The 18,134-nt window shown below is 39.0% G+C and overlaps 1 protein-coding gene and 1 long non-coding RNA gene across 2 annotated transcripts in view; one reads left to right on the forward strand and one right to left on the reverse strand.

Annotated features, from left to right (window-relative positions):
- LOC103100369 (hemicentin-1-like) overlaps positions 1–18,134 on the reverse strand; it is a 228,503-nt gene that overhangs the window by 126,568 nt on the left and 83,801 nt on the right. The window lies entirely within an intron of this gene.
- LOC103098667 (uncharacterized) lies at positions 1,133–17,789 on the forward strand. Its single transcript, XR_001625665.2, has 3 exons — positions 1,133–1,237; positions 5,144–5,218; positions 17,441–17,789. It is a non-coding gene; the product is annotated as an uncharacterized LOC103098667 (long non-coding RNA).

Consider the following 18,134-nt stretch of genomic DNA (forward strand, 5'->3'; position numbering starts at 1 on the left):
GTGGGAGATGGGGAATGGGGGAGGCTTGGTGTTAGTCCAGTGCTATGTAGCCTCAGTTTCCTTACCATTCCTTACCATTCAATCAAAATAATGCTTATGCTTTGGAACCCAATGAGATGCTATATTGCTTAGTAGACTTTAAAGTGCTGGGTATCTGGAAACTCTTGTAATTAGTATCATCTCATTTCTCTGTGCCTAGAAGATTACTCAGTTTGGGCCAATATATTCCCAGGAGTAAAGAATAAAGCTGACCTCATTAGGTGAGCCATCATGACCTGGGGAAGCAGAGGGGCAGCAGTTAGAAACCAAGATATCAGCATCATAGCAGGAGCTGCTCTGAATCTCCTTCCAACCAATCATTACAAAGACTGATCAAAGCTACTACCTCACTGCAGAAAGCATTGCTTTGATGACAAAAAGGGTTAAGTATTGAGGGAGGGAAGCAAGCTTATCCTTTGGGGGTTTTCCCAAACAGAGCCTGGTTTTTGGAATTGAGCTATGAGTTCCTGACACTAAAACCTGGTGTAACCCAAATCTCCAGTTTCTAGCCCTTTAAAGAAGGGTATCTTGCTCCTGGGAGTCTGTTATTTTATTTTTCTTTTTTTAAGGCCCTTTCTGAGCCCCCACATGCCTTCAGCAATTAGCATTAGTGGGAGGTGGGGTATTGGGGAGAGCAGCAATAAGATCTCTAAAGCTGCTCCCTTAACTTTGAGAAGCATTTCAGGGCCTAATAAGGGAAAAACCCAAGGAGGAGATCCTGCTTACAGCCTGCACTCTTCAGAGCAATACTTGGCAACTGAGGATGGTGCTGGAGAGAGTGGCCCACATTGTAAAAGTGCAGCTTCCCACCTATCTAAAACAGCACCAAGTCCCAGAGAGCATTACTGGCTTCACACAACTCACAGTTTCACAGTGGCTTCATTTAGGACCTTTCCTGGGTGTATTTACACTGCTATGATGCCTCACGATTTGTTGAGTCCTCCCCAAGTAAGAACAACAGAAAGATAGCTTGGTTAATCTCAAGAATCATTACAGCTCTCCGGTAATGTGGGGACTCACAGCTTGAATTTACCTTCTAGGCAATCAAACTCAGAAAAGGTTCTCCATCACTGACCTAGGCCCTTGTAGTCTGGAGCAATTCTTTCTAGTCCAGATCCTGCAGTTATCCATGGGGCAGTAGGTCAGAGACCCTTCTCTGGACCTTAATTTCCTATCTGCACACCAGAGGACTACTGAAGTGAGTTCCAACTCTGAATTCTGTGGGATGGGTGCGCTTTCTTGATCCTTTCCCTCCAGTCTAGTCCAGCTTTATATTTTTTCTTTGGCCAGCTGAGAACATGGTAGTAAATAGCCTTACTCTGTTGCAGGAGAGATTTTGCAGCATCCTCTAAGGTCTAAGTGGTCTTGGCTGAGATGGGACTCAAGTGGGCCAACAACCTAGCACTGTCTCAGCAAGAAAGTACCAGAGCCAGCAGAGGGCATCTGGTCCAAGAACCACAGCATGCCTGATCCGTGGTCATTCAGCCTCTGCTTATCCATGACTGTCAGTTATGTGGGCTCTTTTCCCCTCTGGACAGCTCTGCTTCTGAGGGCTCCCCTAGGCTGTGCTGACATTGTCTTCCCTCCAACCTCCCCACTTCAGTCTTAGCTCTGCCCACTGGGGCCATACAGAGAAATTCTGTCCTGCTTCCACCCAAGGCCCTGCAAGTTCTTCAGAATGGCTTCCCTCCTGTTCCATTTCAATCCTCCCTCTATCATGTCCTTCAGCCAAAACTGTGGGTTTTCACAGGATACTTGTTGGTTTCAATAGCTGTGATTTGTAGGTTTTCCTCCCCTCCTCTATTCTTTGCCTTTCTGCCTTGACCAAATGGACATATTGAATATGTGAGCCTGAAAAAAAATCTCATCTCCTTGTGGCCAAACTTGGGGTGATGAGCCTCTGCTCACTTGACAAAGGGCATCCCTTTGATAATGAATACATGCTGTGAGGTCAGGGCCTGCCTGGTTCACTGCATCAGGATTGATTCTCAGCCATGTGTGATGGCAAGGCAGAAATGAATGATGGAAGATAACTATTTTTATGTCATCCTGGGGCTTAGTTTTGCATGGAGCTGCCTTGCCATGCCCAGGATTAGCCTTTATTTTTATACCCATTTTATTGGCATACAACTACCTTATTCAACATATGTGTTCAAATAAGGATAATTTGGATAAGTGATACATTAACTTTTAGCAAATCATTTAATTAATATTCTGAGATTATTCTATACACTTTTTATAACTATTGATTCTGACAGAATACACAAAGGTTTTGCACAAGATAAATTATTTTATCACAGGTGGCTTAATTTTCTCATTAAGCTATGAGGAGCTTGAGCTTACAGACTCAAGGAAAATAATTTATTTCCTTTCATAAAAATAGATAATCAATCAGAAATTCTAGAGACAAACAACAATCAAGTGGAGGGATCAAAGAGGTACTAATTAATTTTCATGAGTTTGTTGGGGAGTTATTTAAGAAGGGTTTTGGTCAGTAAATCAAGTCACTAAAGCATGATGAGTCATGTGTACTGAAGCGTCTTATATGGGCCTCTCCTTACAAATGATTTATGTAGTGGCTTAGGAGAATAAATTTCAGAACATGGGAGTAGAGGATTTTGGGGCACAGCTTTGTGGGCACAGCTTTTGCTAGCAATTATATACCTAAGCAAAAGTTAACCCATGGTAGTCTTTTGGGTTTGGTTTTGTGAGTCTGGTCTTTTGGTAGTATTTGGGGAAATAGTGTGCAAGTATTTTGCTATAATATGACTTTTTCTGAGACTAGAGAGAGGGCAATAATCATGTGAATTCCATTAGTAAGGGATGTTGATGAGAGAAGTCATACAAAGGGGGCTGAGTGCACAATTCTATCCTGCCAAGGAGCCACTTTATGACCTTTTGCCTTCCACAAGTGACTGTGTCAAGACATCATGGCCTAACAGCTCTCAGCAGATACACCAGCTTCCTTGGGTCTCTCTTGCCATAGTTTGTATATGAGAGCTCTGGGTTACCTACCTGGCTAATTGAGACATTGAAAGTCAGCCTCATGAATGGGGGATTCTCCAACTCTATCTTAACCTGTGGTGCTCAGAAGTGCTTATAGCATCAATTCCAGGGGTGGCCCAGCCTTCCTGGAGTACAGAAGGACCCCTGCTTCCCTGGGTCCAGATAGCAAGTTAGCTTTTAGTTTAAACAATCCCTAATGTTTTTCTTTTTTCCCAAGTAATTATTGTTTGGTCATTTCTACCACCTTTTATATTCCAAGGATCCTACAGCAGCTCAGGATTGGGATAAGAGGGTCAACTAGCCCAAGCAATCTAACCTTTGTTTGGAAACCTCTTGGCTAAGGTAACCTATTCCAATTTTGGACCACTGCAATTGGTGGGAAGTTTGCCATGACAATCATCCAAACTCTACCTCTCTGCAGCTTTGACACACCTCTCTAAGTTCTGTTCTCTGAGGTCAAGGAGAACCAGTCAAATAAATCCCTCTGAACCAGGCAGATGAACTTGCAAGCAGAACCATGGATGCTTGGAATTGAAGAGACATTGGTGAACATCAAGTCCGGCCCTTGTCTAAATAAGAATCTTTAGGACATTTGATGTGACAGATTGTCATTTGGCCTCCACAAAGGAGGAGAAGGGGGAAGGGGAGATAAGAAAGTCTTTCAGGGCATTTTATGTGGGCTAAGCATTTTATTTTATTTCTTTATACAAAAGATTTTCTGTAATTAATTAATTTAGTATATTTGTTACAGGATTCATGCTCTTTCCCTCCCCTCCTACACTCCTCTTCCCATGAAAACCAATGCCTAATTCCACTAGTTTTGTGCTAACCATTTTACAGACAGGTCAGCCCCAAGAATTAGGGAATTTTCACTGAAGTTCAGAATTTACAGTTGTAGGGGACCTCAGAGGTATCTGGTCCAACAGAACCACTGAAGGAATCCTCACAAGGACATCTTCAACAATTGGTCATTTGACTTTGATTTGGAAGGCATCTCATGATGGATGGAGATCCTCCCACTTTTCATTACAGTCCAGGCTACTTTGAATAGCTATAATTAATGACTAAATGACAGCTAGGAGGTATAGTGGATGAAGACTGGAGTCAGGAAAACCATTGTTCCTAAGTTCAAATGTAGTCTCAGACACACTAGCTGTGTGACCCTAGGGAATTCACTTCACCCTGTTTGCCTCAGTTTCCTCATCTGTAAAATGAACTGGACAAGGAAATGGTAAACCCCTCCAGGATCTCTGCTAAGAAATGGAGTCAGGAAGAGTTGGACATGACTTAATAATGACTTCATAAAGAATTTCTCCTCACACTCAGGGGTTTTGTTTCCCATCACCTGCTGGGGGCCATCAGTCCACAATGCCTTGACAGAGTCATGCGTGGTAGCTGGGGAGACCACAGAGTGGTCCTTGGCGAGATGTGACTGCCCACTCTATCTCCCTTGCATGACATCTTTCATCAATGCCCCTTACCTATGAATTGACATGATTAGTATTCCCCCTAATCTCAAAAGAAATAATGCAAGAGCAAAACACATGTACCCTAATTCTCCAAAAGATCACCAAAAGACCCTCAAACCCAATCCCAAAAAGACTATCATGGCTTAACTTTTATTTAGGTGCATAATTCCCAGTGAAACCACAGCTACAGGCCAAGCCCAAAACTTTCTCATGAAGCCAGCACACAAATCAATCATAGAGGCCCATACAATAGGTACAGGTGTAGTACAGGTACACTAAGCTTCAATATGCCTCAGTGATTCAATTACACAAATCAATAACTCAAACTCCCTAGTAAGCCACCTGTGATGAAATCATTTATCTTGTATTCTGTCTGTAATCACAATACAAAAATATAGAATGTTAATCAAGTGATTTGTTAAAAGTTAATGTATCACTTTTCCAATTACCTCTCTTTGATTTTGTGTATCTGCATACAAAGATATGGATATAAAAATAAATCCCAAGCCTGGGAATGTCGGAGCAGCTCGAAGATGCAAAGCAGTCCCATGGCCATAATGATTAAGCTGTCTTCCGTTTGTTATTTATTTTATGTTATTTATTTTGACTGATCATTCGCCACCTGCCAGGAACCCTGGAGTCGCCAGTGGGGCTGGACCCTTACCATGGCATTCTGGCACCAGAACAGGACCACTCCCAGCTAGGTAAGTCCCCTTCCCCTAGCCCTAAAAGTTTCAAACGGATCAGGTTCTTCCCCTGGAAGAGGTCCCAGGCCCCCCAATGTGGATAGAGCAGGGTTTGGGGGGGGAGTAATCCAGGGCCCCCAATATAAGAAGGGCGGGCTCCCAGAGAGGAGTGGTTTCAGAACAGGTTAAGTTAGGAGAAGCAAAGGGCCGCCATGGGACACAGTGAACTAAAAGAAAGCAAGCTATTCACTGAAATAATTAAACACAGTTTTCAGAAAAGGGGAGCAAAGGAGAGAAAAGCAAGCAAATCACAGCTGACTAAGTTCTTGGAGTTTATTCAAAATTGCAGTCTGTGGTTCCCCAATGTAAGAATGGTAAATTTAGACAAAGAAGAAAAAGTTAGCCCAGAATCAAAATCTGATAACATCCCCGTGGGCTAGACAACCACCAGTAAACCCCTTCCCCCACTTGAGGGAAGGAGGAATGAATGGACTCGGAATAAGGGGTCCCCCTCCTCCTCCACGACCCCTAGATCTTCAACTTTAGCAGAGAAAACCCCATTTTTCAACCCCTTGTTGAAAACTGCCTTTTCAAATAAGGCTTGTGGAGCCAAAAACTTTTTTCACCTCTCACAGTTTTAAAGGGATAGTACCTTGGAAACAGCAAGATGGATTTTTTTATTCTTTCTTCTTCCTTTTTCTTTCTTCCTCAAGATCTTGAGTAAACACCTTAACTCTTAAAAGCATGCTTCCCTAGTATGTGTTTAATGTTTGTTATGTGCGATTCAATTTATGTGTCTGCATCATAAGTTTTGTGTTTGTTTCCTTAATTGGTCATTTACAAAAATTGCTTCAAAAGTCCTCTGCTGAAAAGAGGTAATTTATGTTCCATAAATCTTGCCTCCTTTTGTTTTGGAAAGAGCCCATCCAGAAAAAAAAGAGGGAAAAATGATTTGGAATACACAAAGGGAACTTTTATTCCCAAAATTGGCTATTCTCTTAGGTTTGAGGTTACAGATCTATATAGGCAACTTTGGAAAACTGCTAATTAGTCTGAAAATGTACTGTGATGAGTGGAATTTTATGGTGATGATTGTGTCTCAGTTAGAAGTGATATATGTTAGCTAAATTCAATTCTGTTCAAGCCAGAGGTCTGTTTATCAACACTAGAACCAATAAGAGATAGTGATCACAGTAAGTTCAGAACTGGTTGAAAGTAATTAATAGACAGCTTGACACCAAGAGGAATTTTTCCTTTTTAAAAGGCAAAAAAAAATATACTGGATGCTTAGTAAAATGTAAGATGTTGACTTCCGGTTAAGATGGCGGCTTAGAGAAAGCTGAAGTTCAGATCTCCGGAAAACCCTTCCCGACCAATCTCAAACTAGAAGCTCCTAAGGCGCCGAAATTCAAAAGGATCAACAGCACAGACCCTGGGAACCCTCCTCCTGGACCTGGACCCGGTTCAAAAGGTACGGCTCCCCTTAAAAGCCAGAACCCGAGATCCCTCGGACCTCAGGGGTAGGAGCGCAGAGTCCAAGGCTCCCGGAAGCGGCAGCCGCACCGGGCTCAGAGAGCAGGGTCTGAGGAACAACAAGCCTCAGGGTCTTCTACCCAAGTCCCAGTCCGGGTGAAAGTTACTGCCTGGGGCTTCCGCTGCAGAGAGCCGGTAGGTCCGGGTGAAAGTTACTGCCTGGGGCCTCCGCTGCAGAGAGCTGGTCAAAACAACAGCAACCCTCAGGGCGGGCAAGACAGCCTCACGGGCTGGATCCTGCTATCCAAGTCTCAGTGAAAGTCTGTGCTCTCGGAGCTTGGGGAAGCGGCAGCCCATCCCCCCGCAGGTCAACGAAACAGCCTCACGGCCAGCGATTCTGAAGGCAACTTCCGGAAATCGAGCCAGGGGGAGAGTGTGGCCTCGTGGTCCCACCCTTCCATTCCAGTTCCAGTGAGGCATATTCAGTTTAACCCAGGGAACGCTCATAGAACCAACATCTGGCCAGGACTAAAGCCTCTAATCACCAGACAAAGACAAGAAAAGCCAATCCTCCACATTCAGAGATGACAAAATCTACAGAAGCACAGAAGCCCCAAAATACCAAGAAAAATAAGAAGAAAGGGGCGACTCTGGACACATTCTATGGAGCCAAAATACAAAATACAGAGCAGATAGAAGAAGATATACAAGAAAATTCTCCAAAATCTTCCAAAGGAAATAGAAACTCTCCACAAACACATGAAGAATTTGAATCAGAAAGGACCAAAAAGATGGAAGCCCTCTGGGAGGAAAAGTGGGAAATGATGCAAAAGAAATTCACGCATCTACAAAACCAGTTTGACCAAACTGTAAAAGAAAACCAGGCTTTAAAGCAAGAACTAATAAAGCAAAGCCAAAACACCAAGAAATTAGAAGAGAACATAAAATATCTCACCGACAAGGTGATAGATCTGGAAAACAGGGGGAGAAGAGAAAATTTAAGAATAATTGGACTCCCAGAAAAGCCAGAAATAAACACCAAACTGGACATGGTGATACAAGATATAATCAAAGAAAATTGCCCAGAGATTCTAGAACAAGGGGGCAATACAGCCACTGACAGAGCTCACAGAACACCTTCTACACTAAACCCCCAAAAGACAACTCCCAGGAATGTAATTGCCAAATTCCAAAGCTATCAAACAAAAGAAAAAATCCTACAGGAAGCCAGAAAAAGACAATTTAGATATAAAGGAATGCCAATCAGGGTCACACAAGACCTTGCAAGTTCTACGCTGAATGATCGTAAGGCATGGAACATGATCTTCAGAAAGGCAAGAGAGCTGGGTCTCCAACCAAGAATCAGCTACCCAGCAAAACTGACTATATACTTCCAAGGGAAAGTATGGGCATTCAACAAAATAGAAGACTTCCAACTTTTTGCAAAGAAAAGACCAGAACTCTGTGGAAAGTTTGATACCGAAAATCAAAGAGCAAGGAGTACCTGAAAAGGTAAATATTAAGGAAAGGGGAAAAATGTTATCTTCTTTTACTCAAACTCTCTTCTATAAGGACTACATTTATATCAACCTATGTATACTAATATGTGGGGAAAATGTAATGTATAAATAGGGGGTAAAGAAAGACCAAATAGAATAATGGTTCTCACACAAAGATTCACAGGGGAAGGGGAGGGGAAGAAAACTCCTATAAGAAGGAGAGGAAGAGAGGGAGGGGGTTTACTTAAACCTCAATCTCAGGGAAATCAACTCTGAGAGGGAAAAACATCCAGATCCATTGGGATCTTGAATTCTATCTTACCCAACAAGGGTAAGGAGAAGGGAAAACCAAGGGGGGGAGGGGGAGAGGGAGAACAAAAAGGGAGGGAAAGAGAGGGGGGAGGGGGAGGGAACAAAAAGGGAGGGACTAAAAAGGGAAACATCAAGGGAGGGGACAAGGGGGACTGATTCAAAGTAAATCACTGGACTAAAAGGTAGAGCCGAAGAAGAAAAGGTTAGAATTAGGGAAGGCAATCAAAATGCCAGGGAGTCCACAAATGACAATCATAACTTTGAACGTGAATGGGATGAACTCACCCATAAAACGTAGACGAATAGCTGAATGGATTAGAATCCAAAACCCTACCATATGTTGTCTTCAAGAAACACACATGAGGCGGGTTGACACCCACAAGGTCAGAATTAAAGGATGGAGTAAGACCTTCTGGGCCTCAACTGATAGAAAGAAGGCAGGAGTGGTAATCATGATATCTGATAAAGCCAATGCAAAAATAGACCTGATCAAAAGGGATAGGGAAGGTAATTATATTTTGTTAAAAGGGACTCTAGACAATGAGGAAATATCATTAATCAACATGTATGCACCAAACAATATAGCACCCAAATTTCTAATGGAGAAACTAGGAGAATTGAAGGAAGAAATAGACAATAAAACCATACTAGTGGGAGACTTAAACCAACCATTATCAAATTTAGATAAATCAAATCAAAAAATAAATAAGAAAGAGGTAAAAGAAGTGAATGAAATCTTAGAAAAATTAGAATTAATAGACATATGGAGAAAAATAAATAGGGATAAAAAGGAATACACCTTCTTCTCAGCACCACATGGCACATTCACAAAAATTGACCATACATTAGGTCACAGAAACATAGCACACAAATGCAAAAAAGCAGAAATAATGAATGCAGCCTTCTCAGATCACAAGGCAATAAAAATAATGATTAGTAATGGTACATGGAAAACCAAATCTAAAACCAATTGGAAATTAAACAATATGATACTCCAAAACCGTTTAGTTAAAGAAGAAATCATAGAAACAATTAATAATTTCATCGAGGAAAATGACAATGGTGAAACATCCTTTCAAACCTTTTGGGATGCAGCCAAAGCAGTAATCAGAGGTAAATTCATATCCCTGAATGCTTATATTAACAAACAAGGGAGAGCAGAGATCAATCAATTGGAAATGCAATTGAAAAAACTCGAAAGCGATCAAATTAAAAACCCCCAGCAGAAAACCAAATTTGAAATCCTAAAAATTAAGGAAGAAATTAATAAAATCGAAAGTGATAGAACTATTGATTTAATAAATAAGACAAGAAGCTGGTACTTTGAAAAAACAAACAAAATAGACAAAGTACTGGTCAATCTAATTAAAAAAAGGAAGGAAGAAAAGCAAATTCACAGCATTAAAGATGAAAAGGGGGACAGCACCTCCAATGAGGAGGAAATTAAGGCAATCATTAGAAATTACTTTGCCCAATTATATGGCAATAAATACACCAATTTAGGAGAAATGGATGAATATATACAAAAATACAAACTGCCTAGACTAACAGAAGAGGAAATAGAATTCTTAAATAATCCCATATCAGAAATTGAAATCCATCAAGCCATCAAAGAACTTCCTAAGAAAAAATCCCCAGGGCCTGATGGATTCACCTGTGAATTCTATCAAACATTCAGAGAACAGTTAACCCCAATACTATACAAACTATTTGACATAATAAGCAAAGAGGGAGTTCTACCAAACTCCTTTTACGACACAAACATGGTACTGATTCAAAAACCAGGCAGGTCAAAAACAGAGAAAGAAAACTATAGACCAATCTCCCTAATGAATATAGATGCAAAAATTTTAAATAGGATACTAGCAAAAAGACTCCAGCAAGTGATCAGAAGGATCATTCACCATGATCAAGTAGGATTCATACCAGGGATGCAGGGCTGGTTCAACATTAGAAAAACCATCCACATAATTAACCACATCAACAAGCAAACTAGCAAGAACCACATGATTATCTCAATAGATGCAGAAAAAGCCTTTGATAAAATACAACACCCATTCCTATTAAAAACACTAGAAAGCATAGGAATAGAAGGGTCATTCCTAAAAATAATAAACAGTATATATCTAAAACCAACAGCTAATATCATCTGCAATGGGGATAAACTAGATGCATTCCCAATAAGATCAGGAGTGAAACAAGGATGCCCATTATCACCTCTACTATTTGACATTGTACTAGAAACACTAGCAGTAGCAATTAGAGAAGATAAAGAAATTGAAGGCATCAGAATAGGCAAGGAGGAGACCAAGTTATCACTCTTTGCGGATGACATGATGGTCTACTTAAAGAATCCTAGAGATTCAACCAAAAAGCTAATTGAAATAATCAACAACTTTAGCAAAGTTGCAGGATACAAAATAAACCCACATAAATCATCAGCTTTTCTATATATCTCCAACACAGCTCAGCAGCAAGAACTAGAAAGAGAAATCCCATTCAAAATCACCTTAGACAAAATAAAATACCTAGGAATCTATCTCCCAAGACAAACACAGGAACTATATGAACACAACTACAAAACACTCGCCACACAACTAAAACTAGACTTGAACAATTGGAAAAACATTAACTGCTCATGGATAGGACGAGCCAATATAATAAAAATGACCATCCTACCCAAACTTATTTATCTATTTAGTGCCATACCCATTGAACTACCAAAATACTTCTTCACTGATTTAGAAAAAACCATAACAAAGTTCATTTGGAAGAACAAAAGATCAAGGATATCCAGGGAAATAATGAAAAAAAAACACATATGATGGGGGCCTTGCAGTCCCAGACCTCAAACTATATTACAAAGCAGCAGTCATCAAAACAATTTGGTACTGGCTAAGAAACAGAAAGGAAGATCAGTGGAATAGACTGGGGGAAAACGACCTCTGCAAGACAGTATAAGATAAACCCAAAGATCCCAGCTTTTGGGACAAAAATCCACTATTCGATAAAAACTGCTGGGAAAATTGGAAGACAGTGTGGGAGAGACTAGGAATAGATCAACACCTCACACCCTACACCAAGATAAATTCAAAATGGGTGAGTGACTTAAACATAAAGAAGGAAACCATAAGTAAATTGGGTAAACACAGAATAGTATACATGTCAGACCTTTGGGAGGGGAAAGGCTTTAAAACCAAGCAAGATATAGAAAGAATCACAAAATGTAAAATAAATAATTTTGACTACATCAAACTAAAAAGCTTTTGTACAAACAAAACCAATATAACTAAAATCAGAAGGGAAACAACAAATTGGGAAAAAATCTTCATAGAAACCTCTGACAAAGGTTTAATTACTCATATTTATAATGAGCTAAATCAATTGTACAAAAAATCAAGCCATTCTCCAATTGATAAATGGGCAAGGGAAATGGATAGGCAGTTCTCAGATAAAGAAATCAAAACTATTAACAAGCACATGAAGAAGTGTTCTACATCTCTTATAATCAGAGAGATGCAAATCAAAACAACTCTGAGGTATCACCTCACACCTAGCAGATTGGCTAACATAACAGCAAAGGAAAGTAATGAATGCTGGAGGGGATGTGGCAAAGTAGGGACATTAATTCATTGCTGGTGGAGTTGTGAACTGATCCAACCATTCTGGAGGGCAATTTGGAACTATGCCCAAAGGGCGACAAAAGAATATCTACCCTTTGACCCAGCCATAGCACTGCTGGGTCTGTACCCCAAAGAGATAATGGACACAAAGACTTGTACAAAAATATTCATAGCTGCGCTCTTTGTGGTGGCCCAAAACTGGAAAACGAGGGGATGCCCATCAATTGGGGAATGGCTGAACAAACTGTGGTATATGTTGGTGATGGAATACTATTGTGCTCAAAGGAATAATAAAGTGGAGAAGTTCCATGGAGACTGGAACAACCTCCAGGAAGTGATGCAGAGCGAGAGGAGCAGAACCAGGAGAACATTGTACACAGAGACTAATACACTGTGGTATAATCGAACGTAATGGACTTCTCCATTAGTGGCGGTGTAATGTCCCTGAACAACTTTCAGGGATCCAGGAGAAAAAAAACACCATTCATAAGCAAAGGATAAACTATGGGAGTGGAAACACCGAGAAAAAGCAACTGCCTGAATACAGAGGTTGAGGGGACATGACAGAGGACGGACTTTAAATGAACACTCTAATGCAAATACTATCAAAAAAGCAATGGGTTCAAATCAAGAAAACATCTAATGCCCAGTGGACTTACGCGTCGGCTATGGGGGGTGGGGGGGAGGAAAAGAAAATGATCTATGTCTTTAACGAATAATGCTTGGAAATGATCAAATAAAATATATTAAAAAAAAAAACGTAAGATGTTTATGTGTAAAATTCAGTCAGACAACAGTTATAGTGGAGAACTTTTTCTAAGAATTAAATGTTGGATTTCAAAAATGAGTGTCATTCAAAGACAGCAAAAGTAATTGCATGTTAGCATTGAGATTGTAGAAGTTCAGAATTGGTAATTAGCATAAGTGAATTTGTATAGTTGTTAAGTATGTGATGTATGGCTAAGATTGGAAGTTTTAAACAATGTTATTCTTGATAGGGAATATATGTGCTATGATTAAGAAGAAACATATCTATTTAAATATAATTTCTTATAATGTCATAATAGATGTACACAAAATATGTATAAATTTGTGCTGTGAAGAAATTTAATTTTTATTCAGATTGTGTTTAGTGCAATTGGCAAAGGAAATTTGACCAGTCCAGAAGTCAAATAAGATTCATTATTAGGCTATTAAATTTAGGTAAAAGGTAGTCGCCTCTCCCCTATTTATAGTAAGAGTAATAGAAACAAAAACTGAAGGTTTTATTCTGCTTGAGAAGAAGTTTGAAAGGAAAACTAGAATATTAAGGAAATGTTAGGGACTTTAAACAAAGTGAATTTGGAAGTTGTTAAGTTTTTAATTAATATATTGGGAGTGATTTAATGTCAAGGTTTTAAAAATGTGTAACTAAAGTGTTAAAAAAAGGATTCGAAAGAAAGGAAAGATCTTCTCAGACTACAAGGGCAGTCAAGCGTCTACTGTCTTGGAAACATTCCAAAAGTAATTTATCCCCTTTTTTAGATACAGGAAGGAGAACAAAAGTGCTTGTAAATATTTTACATTTATATTAAGGGATCAATACAACAAAAATGTTTTAAAAATATAAAAGTTTTCAGCTACCTTATCTAAATTTTAGAGATAAAATTTGAAAAACCTGAGAGGTTAGCTAATAGCTGAAATAAATCTTGATCTGATAATAAGACATATTACAACTAAGGCTTAAAGAAATAACAGGAATTTTAAGAGTTTATTTGAGTATGCCTAAATATTATAATTTCTATAAACTACTATTAAGTGAAAATATGACCTTTTTCTAGAAGCAAACAGGAATAAAAAGGGGTTTTTTTTTAATTGAAACTGCACAATTTGGCTATGTGATTCAATTGCAAAAGTCTAAACTATAAATCCAGAATCCTAAAGAAGCTCAGGTTAGAGAACATGCCTTCCTTTTAATAACAATTGATATATTACAGTTAGTTAAACAAAAATAAAAATGCAATGATTTATGAATAATTGAATTAACTGCTTAAAATGCTAATGTAAATATGTTAGAATTGAAAGACTTGTGGTTCAAATGGTTAAGGTAAACTTTTGAGAAAATATATAGATTACTTTTTATATATCAACATGTCAATTTTTTTCTGTAAATGCTTCTGTATGAACCATAATACATTCATTATATAAATTTAAGGTCACATTTTGAAAAGTTAAGTATATTAACCCCTCAAAGGAATTGTTTAGAATTGCTAGGATACAAACTTGATGACTCATTTTGAGTCCTTGCTACCCCTCCCTTCTTTCTCTCCACATCTAGAGTTAAGTAATCATTCACTAGCTGGAAAACAGAAGCAGTTTTTGATTACAAATAAGTTCGTCGATTATTGGAAAAGGGATTCCATTACCCACATACATGTATGGGAATCCACATATAATTTTAAAAACAATAATCCTATGACTTTAAATTAATACTATTAAAGGTTTTATTTTAATTTTTGAGTAAACCTGTTTCATCACACTCACCCCCCCCCTTTTCTCCTGTTACAGCAGGTTTACCTGTTACCCCCTCCCTCTTCCTACTACAGTAAAGAGAATTCTTAGAGAGAACACTAAAAATTTCTATTATACTAACTTTAAATAGACTTTAAGATAGGATAGGATAGTTTCTCATCACTATAATGACATGCATATAAATAAAGCTTCTATGTAGCAAAGTTAGTGAGAACCTTACATTTATTTGAGGTAAATATTTTAACAATTGCTAGGTTATGTAAACATGCAAGCAACCTGTTTCCAAATTATGACAATGATTGGAATTGGAGTATTATTGATAATGGGTAGATTCGCCATTTTATCTGCACCCCCTGGTATTTCTGTCATTGAAAGCCCCTTATCTCCCATTACTAATTTTTCTTTGTGGAAATTCATTGCTTCTCTCTCCCCCTGCTATATTACTGTGCCCCAGTGACAAGAAAAGTTCCAAACCCATTCAAATCTATGTACTGATTGTACAATGTGTTTCCCACACAACTTATAGAAATTCTTGCTATGTATTTTAACAAATTCTCTTAATCCCTCCATTCCTGCTATCATTGTATTTGTTGTTAAATAACCACCTTTTGTGATTCTTCCTGTTCATATGACTAATGACTGGTATGATGGTCCAGGCATTTATGCCGCAAAATTAATTTCCAACAGTTTAAACAATCCTAAACCCCTTCATTGCACCCCTTATATTGGATATCACTGCACTCATTTCATCACGAGCAGCCATCCCTATAAGGAGTCCACTCTACACAGACAAATCATGGATATCTGTCACTCTGGTATATCCCTTTATTCAGCCTCATCCATTGCTAATTCATTTTATGACAGCATCTCCACCCTTATCTCCAACTGTGATTTGACCCATACCTTTATTGCTCTTTTCTAATTTTTTCTTATTCTTTTTTGCTTTCCAATCCTCATCTGATACCTAGGGTCCACCATTCAGCAAGTCCAAATTGAACTGAAGACTCTTCAGCTCAAAAATAAAAAAGGGGGATATGCTGGGGGCCATCAGTCCATGATGCCTTGACAGAGTCATGTGTGGTAGCTGGGGAGACCACAGAGTGGTCCTTGGTGAGATGTGACTGCCCACTCTATCCCCGTTGCATGACTTCTTTCATCAATGCCCCTTACCTATGAATTGACATGATTATTATTCCCTCTAGTCTCAAAAGAAATAATGCAGGAACAAAACACATGTATCCTAATTCTCCAAAACATCACCAAAAGATCAGACCCTTAAACCCAATCCCAAAAAGACTATCATGGGTTCACTTTTATTTAAGTGCAAAATCTCAGCTACAAGCTAAGCCCCAAACTTTCTCATGAAGCCAGCACACAAATCAATCATAGAGGCCCATACAGGTACAGTACAAGCACACTAAGCTTCAATATGCCTCAGTGATTCAATTACACAAATCAGTAACTCAAACTCCCTAGTAAGCCACCTGTGATGAAATCATTTATCTTGTATTCTGTCTGTAATCACAATACAAAAATATAGAATGTAAATCAAGTGATTTGTTAAAAGTTAATGTATCACTTTTCCAATTACCTCTCTTTGATTTTGTATACCTGCATGCAAAGATATGGATATAAAAATATAAAAATAAATCCCAAGCCTGGGAATGCAGAGCAGCTCGAAGATGCAAAGCTGTCCCATGGCCATAATGATTAAACTGTCTTCCGTTTGTTATTTATTTTATGTTATTTATTTTGACTGATCATTCGCCACATGCCAGGAACCCTGGAGTCGCAAGTGGACCTGGACCCTGACCGTGGCAATCACCATTTGCCTCTGTGATTCTAGTTCAGCCCTCTGGGGGCACACAGAAGACTTCTAATTCCTCTTCCACATAAGAGCTCAGAGAATTTCTATCAGGCCTCTTCATAAAGTTCTTATTCCTTTGGCTAATATGCAGAGTTTCCTCAAATGAACTTCAGAGACTTCAGACTCCCTCACCAATCTGGCTGAACACTCCCAAGTTCAATGTTTCCCCTTGTAAAATGTGTGATCTAGAACCAAATACAATAATCCAAGTGCCATCTGATAATCCAAGTGCTATCTGATAGTGCAGAAGGACAGCTGTCTCCTTATTCTTGGAATTGGGCATGCTTCTCTTAAGACTGCATTAGTGGTTGGGATAGTTATGTAGCTCAGTGGATTGAAAGCCAGGCCTAGAGATGGGAGGTTCTGAGTTCAAATCTGCCCTCAGAAACTTCCTAGCTGTATGACCCTGGGAAAGTCATTTAGCCCCCATTGCACAGTATTGATTGTACAACTTATAGGTAAGTGTTAAAAAAAGAAAGTTGCATCATGTTTTTTTCAACTGCCTGTTACCGACTGATAATAAGTTTGTGGTCCCCTCAATCATCCCCAAAGTCTCTTTATGTGATGTAACATTGCAATAAAAGACTGCCTCTAATTTCCCCTTTTTAAAATCAACCATCCGTCATTATTTCAACCATTTTTCTATGGCATACATACCAGTCACGGCCCCATCGAGGCAGATGCTTTTTTGTTATTAGGATTATTCTACTCAAGGATAGGACCTGATACCAATCCCCAATAACATTCAGCTTATCACATTCCATCTAATGTGCCAGTTTCCTGAGCTACTTCTGTATCCTATCAGTTTTTAACATCCCTATCCTCCCAATTTTTCTTTCTCTCTCTTTTCTTTCAAGTTTCAAAACTATGCTTTCTTTCTGTCTGTAGAATCAGTAGAACAATAATGGTCACCATTTACAAAGCTCTTTACATATATTATTTCATTTTATCCAAGTCACTCATAGGAACATTGAACAGAATGAGTTCAAGAACAGAAACTTCAGAAGATTTGTCTGAACTGATGCAGAATGAAGTGAGTAGAACCAAGAGGTAATTTATACAATAACTACAGTGTTATGAAGGCAAACAGCTTTGAAAAACTTGGGACCTCTGATCAATGCAGTGGCTAACAAGGATTGCAGAAAACCCATGATAATAGGTTACTCACTTTCTACAAAAACCTACAGACTTCCTATGAAATCAGCTGCCTCACTTCAGAAATGGGATGGATTCAGGGTGTATGTTGCAACAGATATTTTTTGAGATTGGGAATTAGTTTTCCTTGATTGTCTATGTGACATCATAGGTGTATTTTAATCTTGAATCTATTATTAATGTACTAATATTGCAACCTATGTGCTCATGTATAGGATTCATAGGCATAGTACTTCTTGATCATTGTATTTAATAGGTACTTATTAATTCTGACCACTCTCCAAATGTACAGTTGAAAAGTCAGAAGAATTCCTGGGTAGGCTGCCACAGTATCCTTGTTCCCACATTGCCAGACCAGATTCCATGACAGGTTACATGCTTAATTAAACTCCTCTTCTTTGATCTTGGGGTTGTCAGTTGAACCAATGTTAAGTCTTATGCCTTGTCACATGAACACTAGCTACCTCCCATTCCCCATTCTTTGATCCTCCAAT

This window comes from Monodelphis domestica, chromosome 4, assembly GCF_027887165.1.
Source record: "Monodelphis domestica isolate mMonDom1 chromosome 4, mMonDom1.pri, whole genome shotgun sequence".
NCBI classification, from domain to species: domain Eukaryota; kingdom Metazoa; phylum Chordata; class Mammalia; order Didelphimorphia; family Didelphidae; genus Monodelphis; species Monodelphis domestica.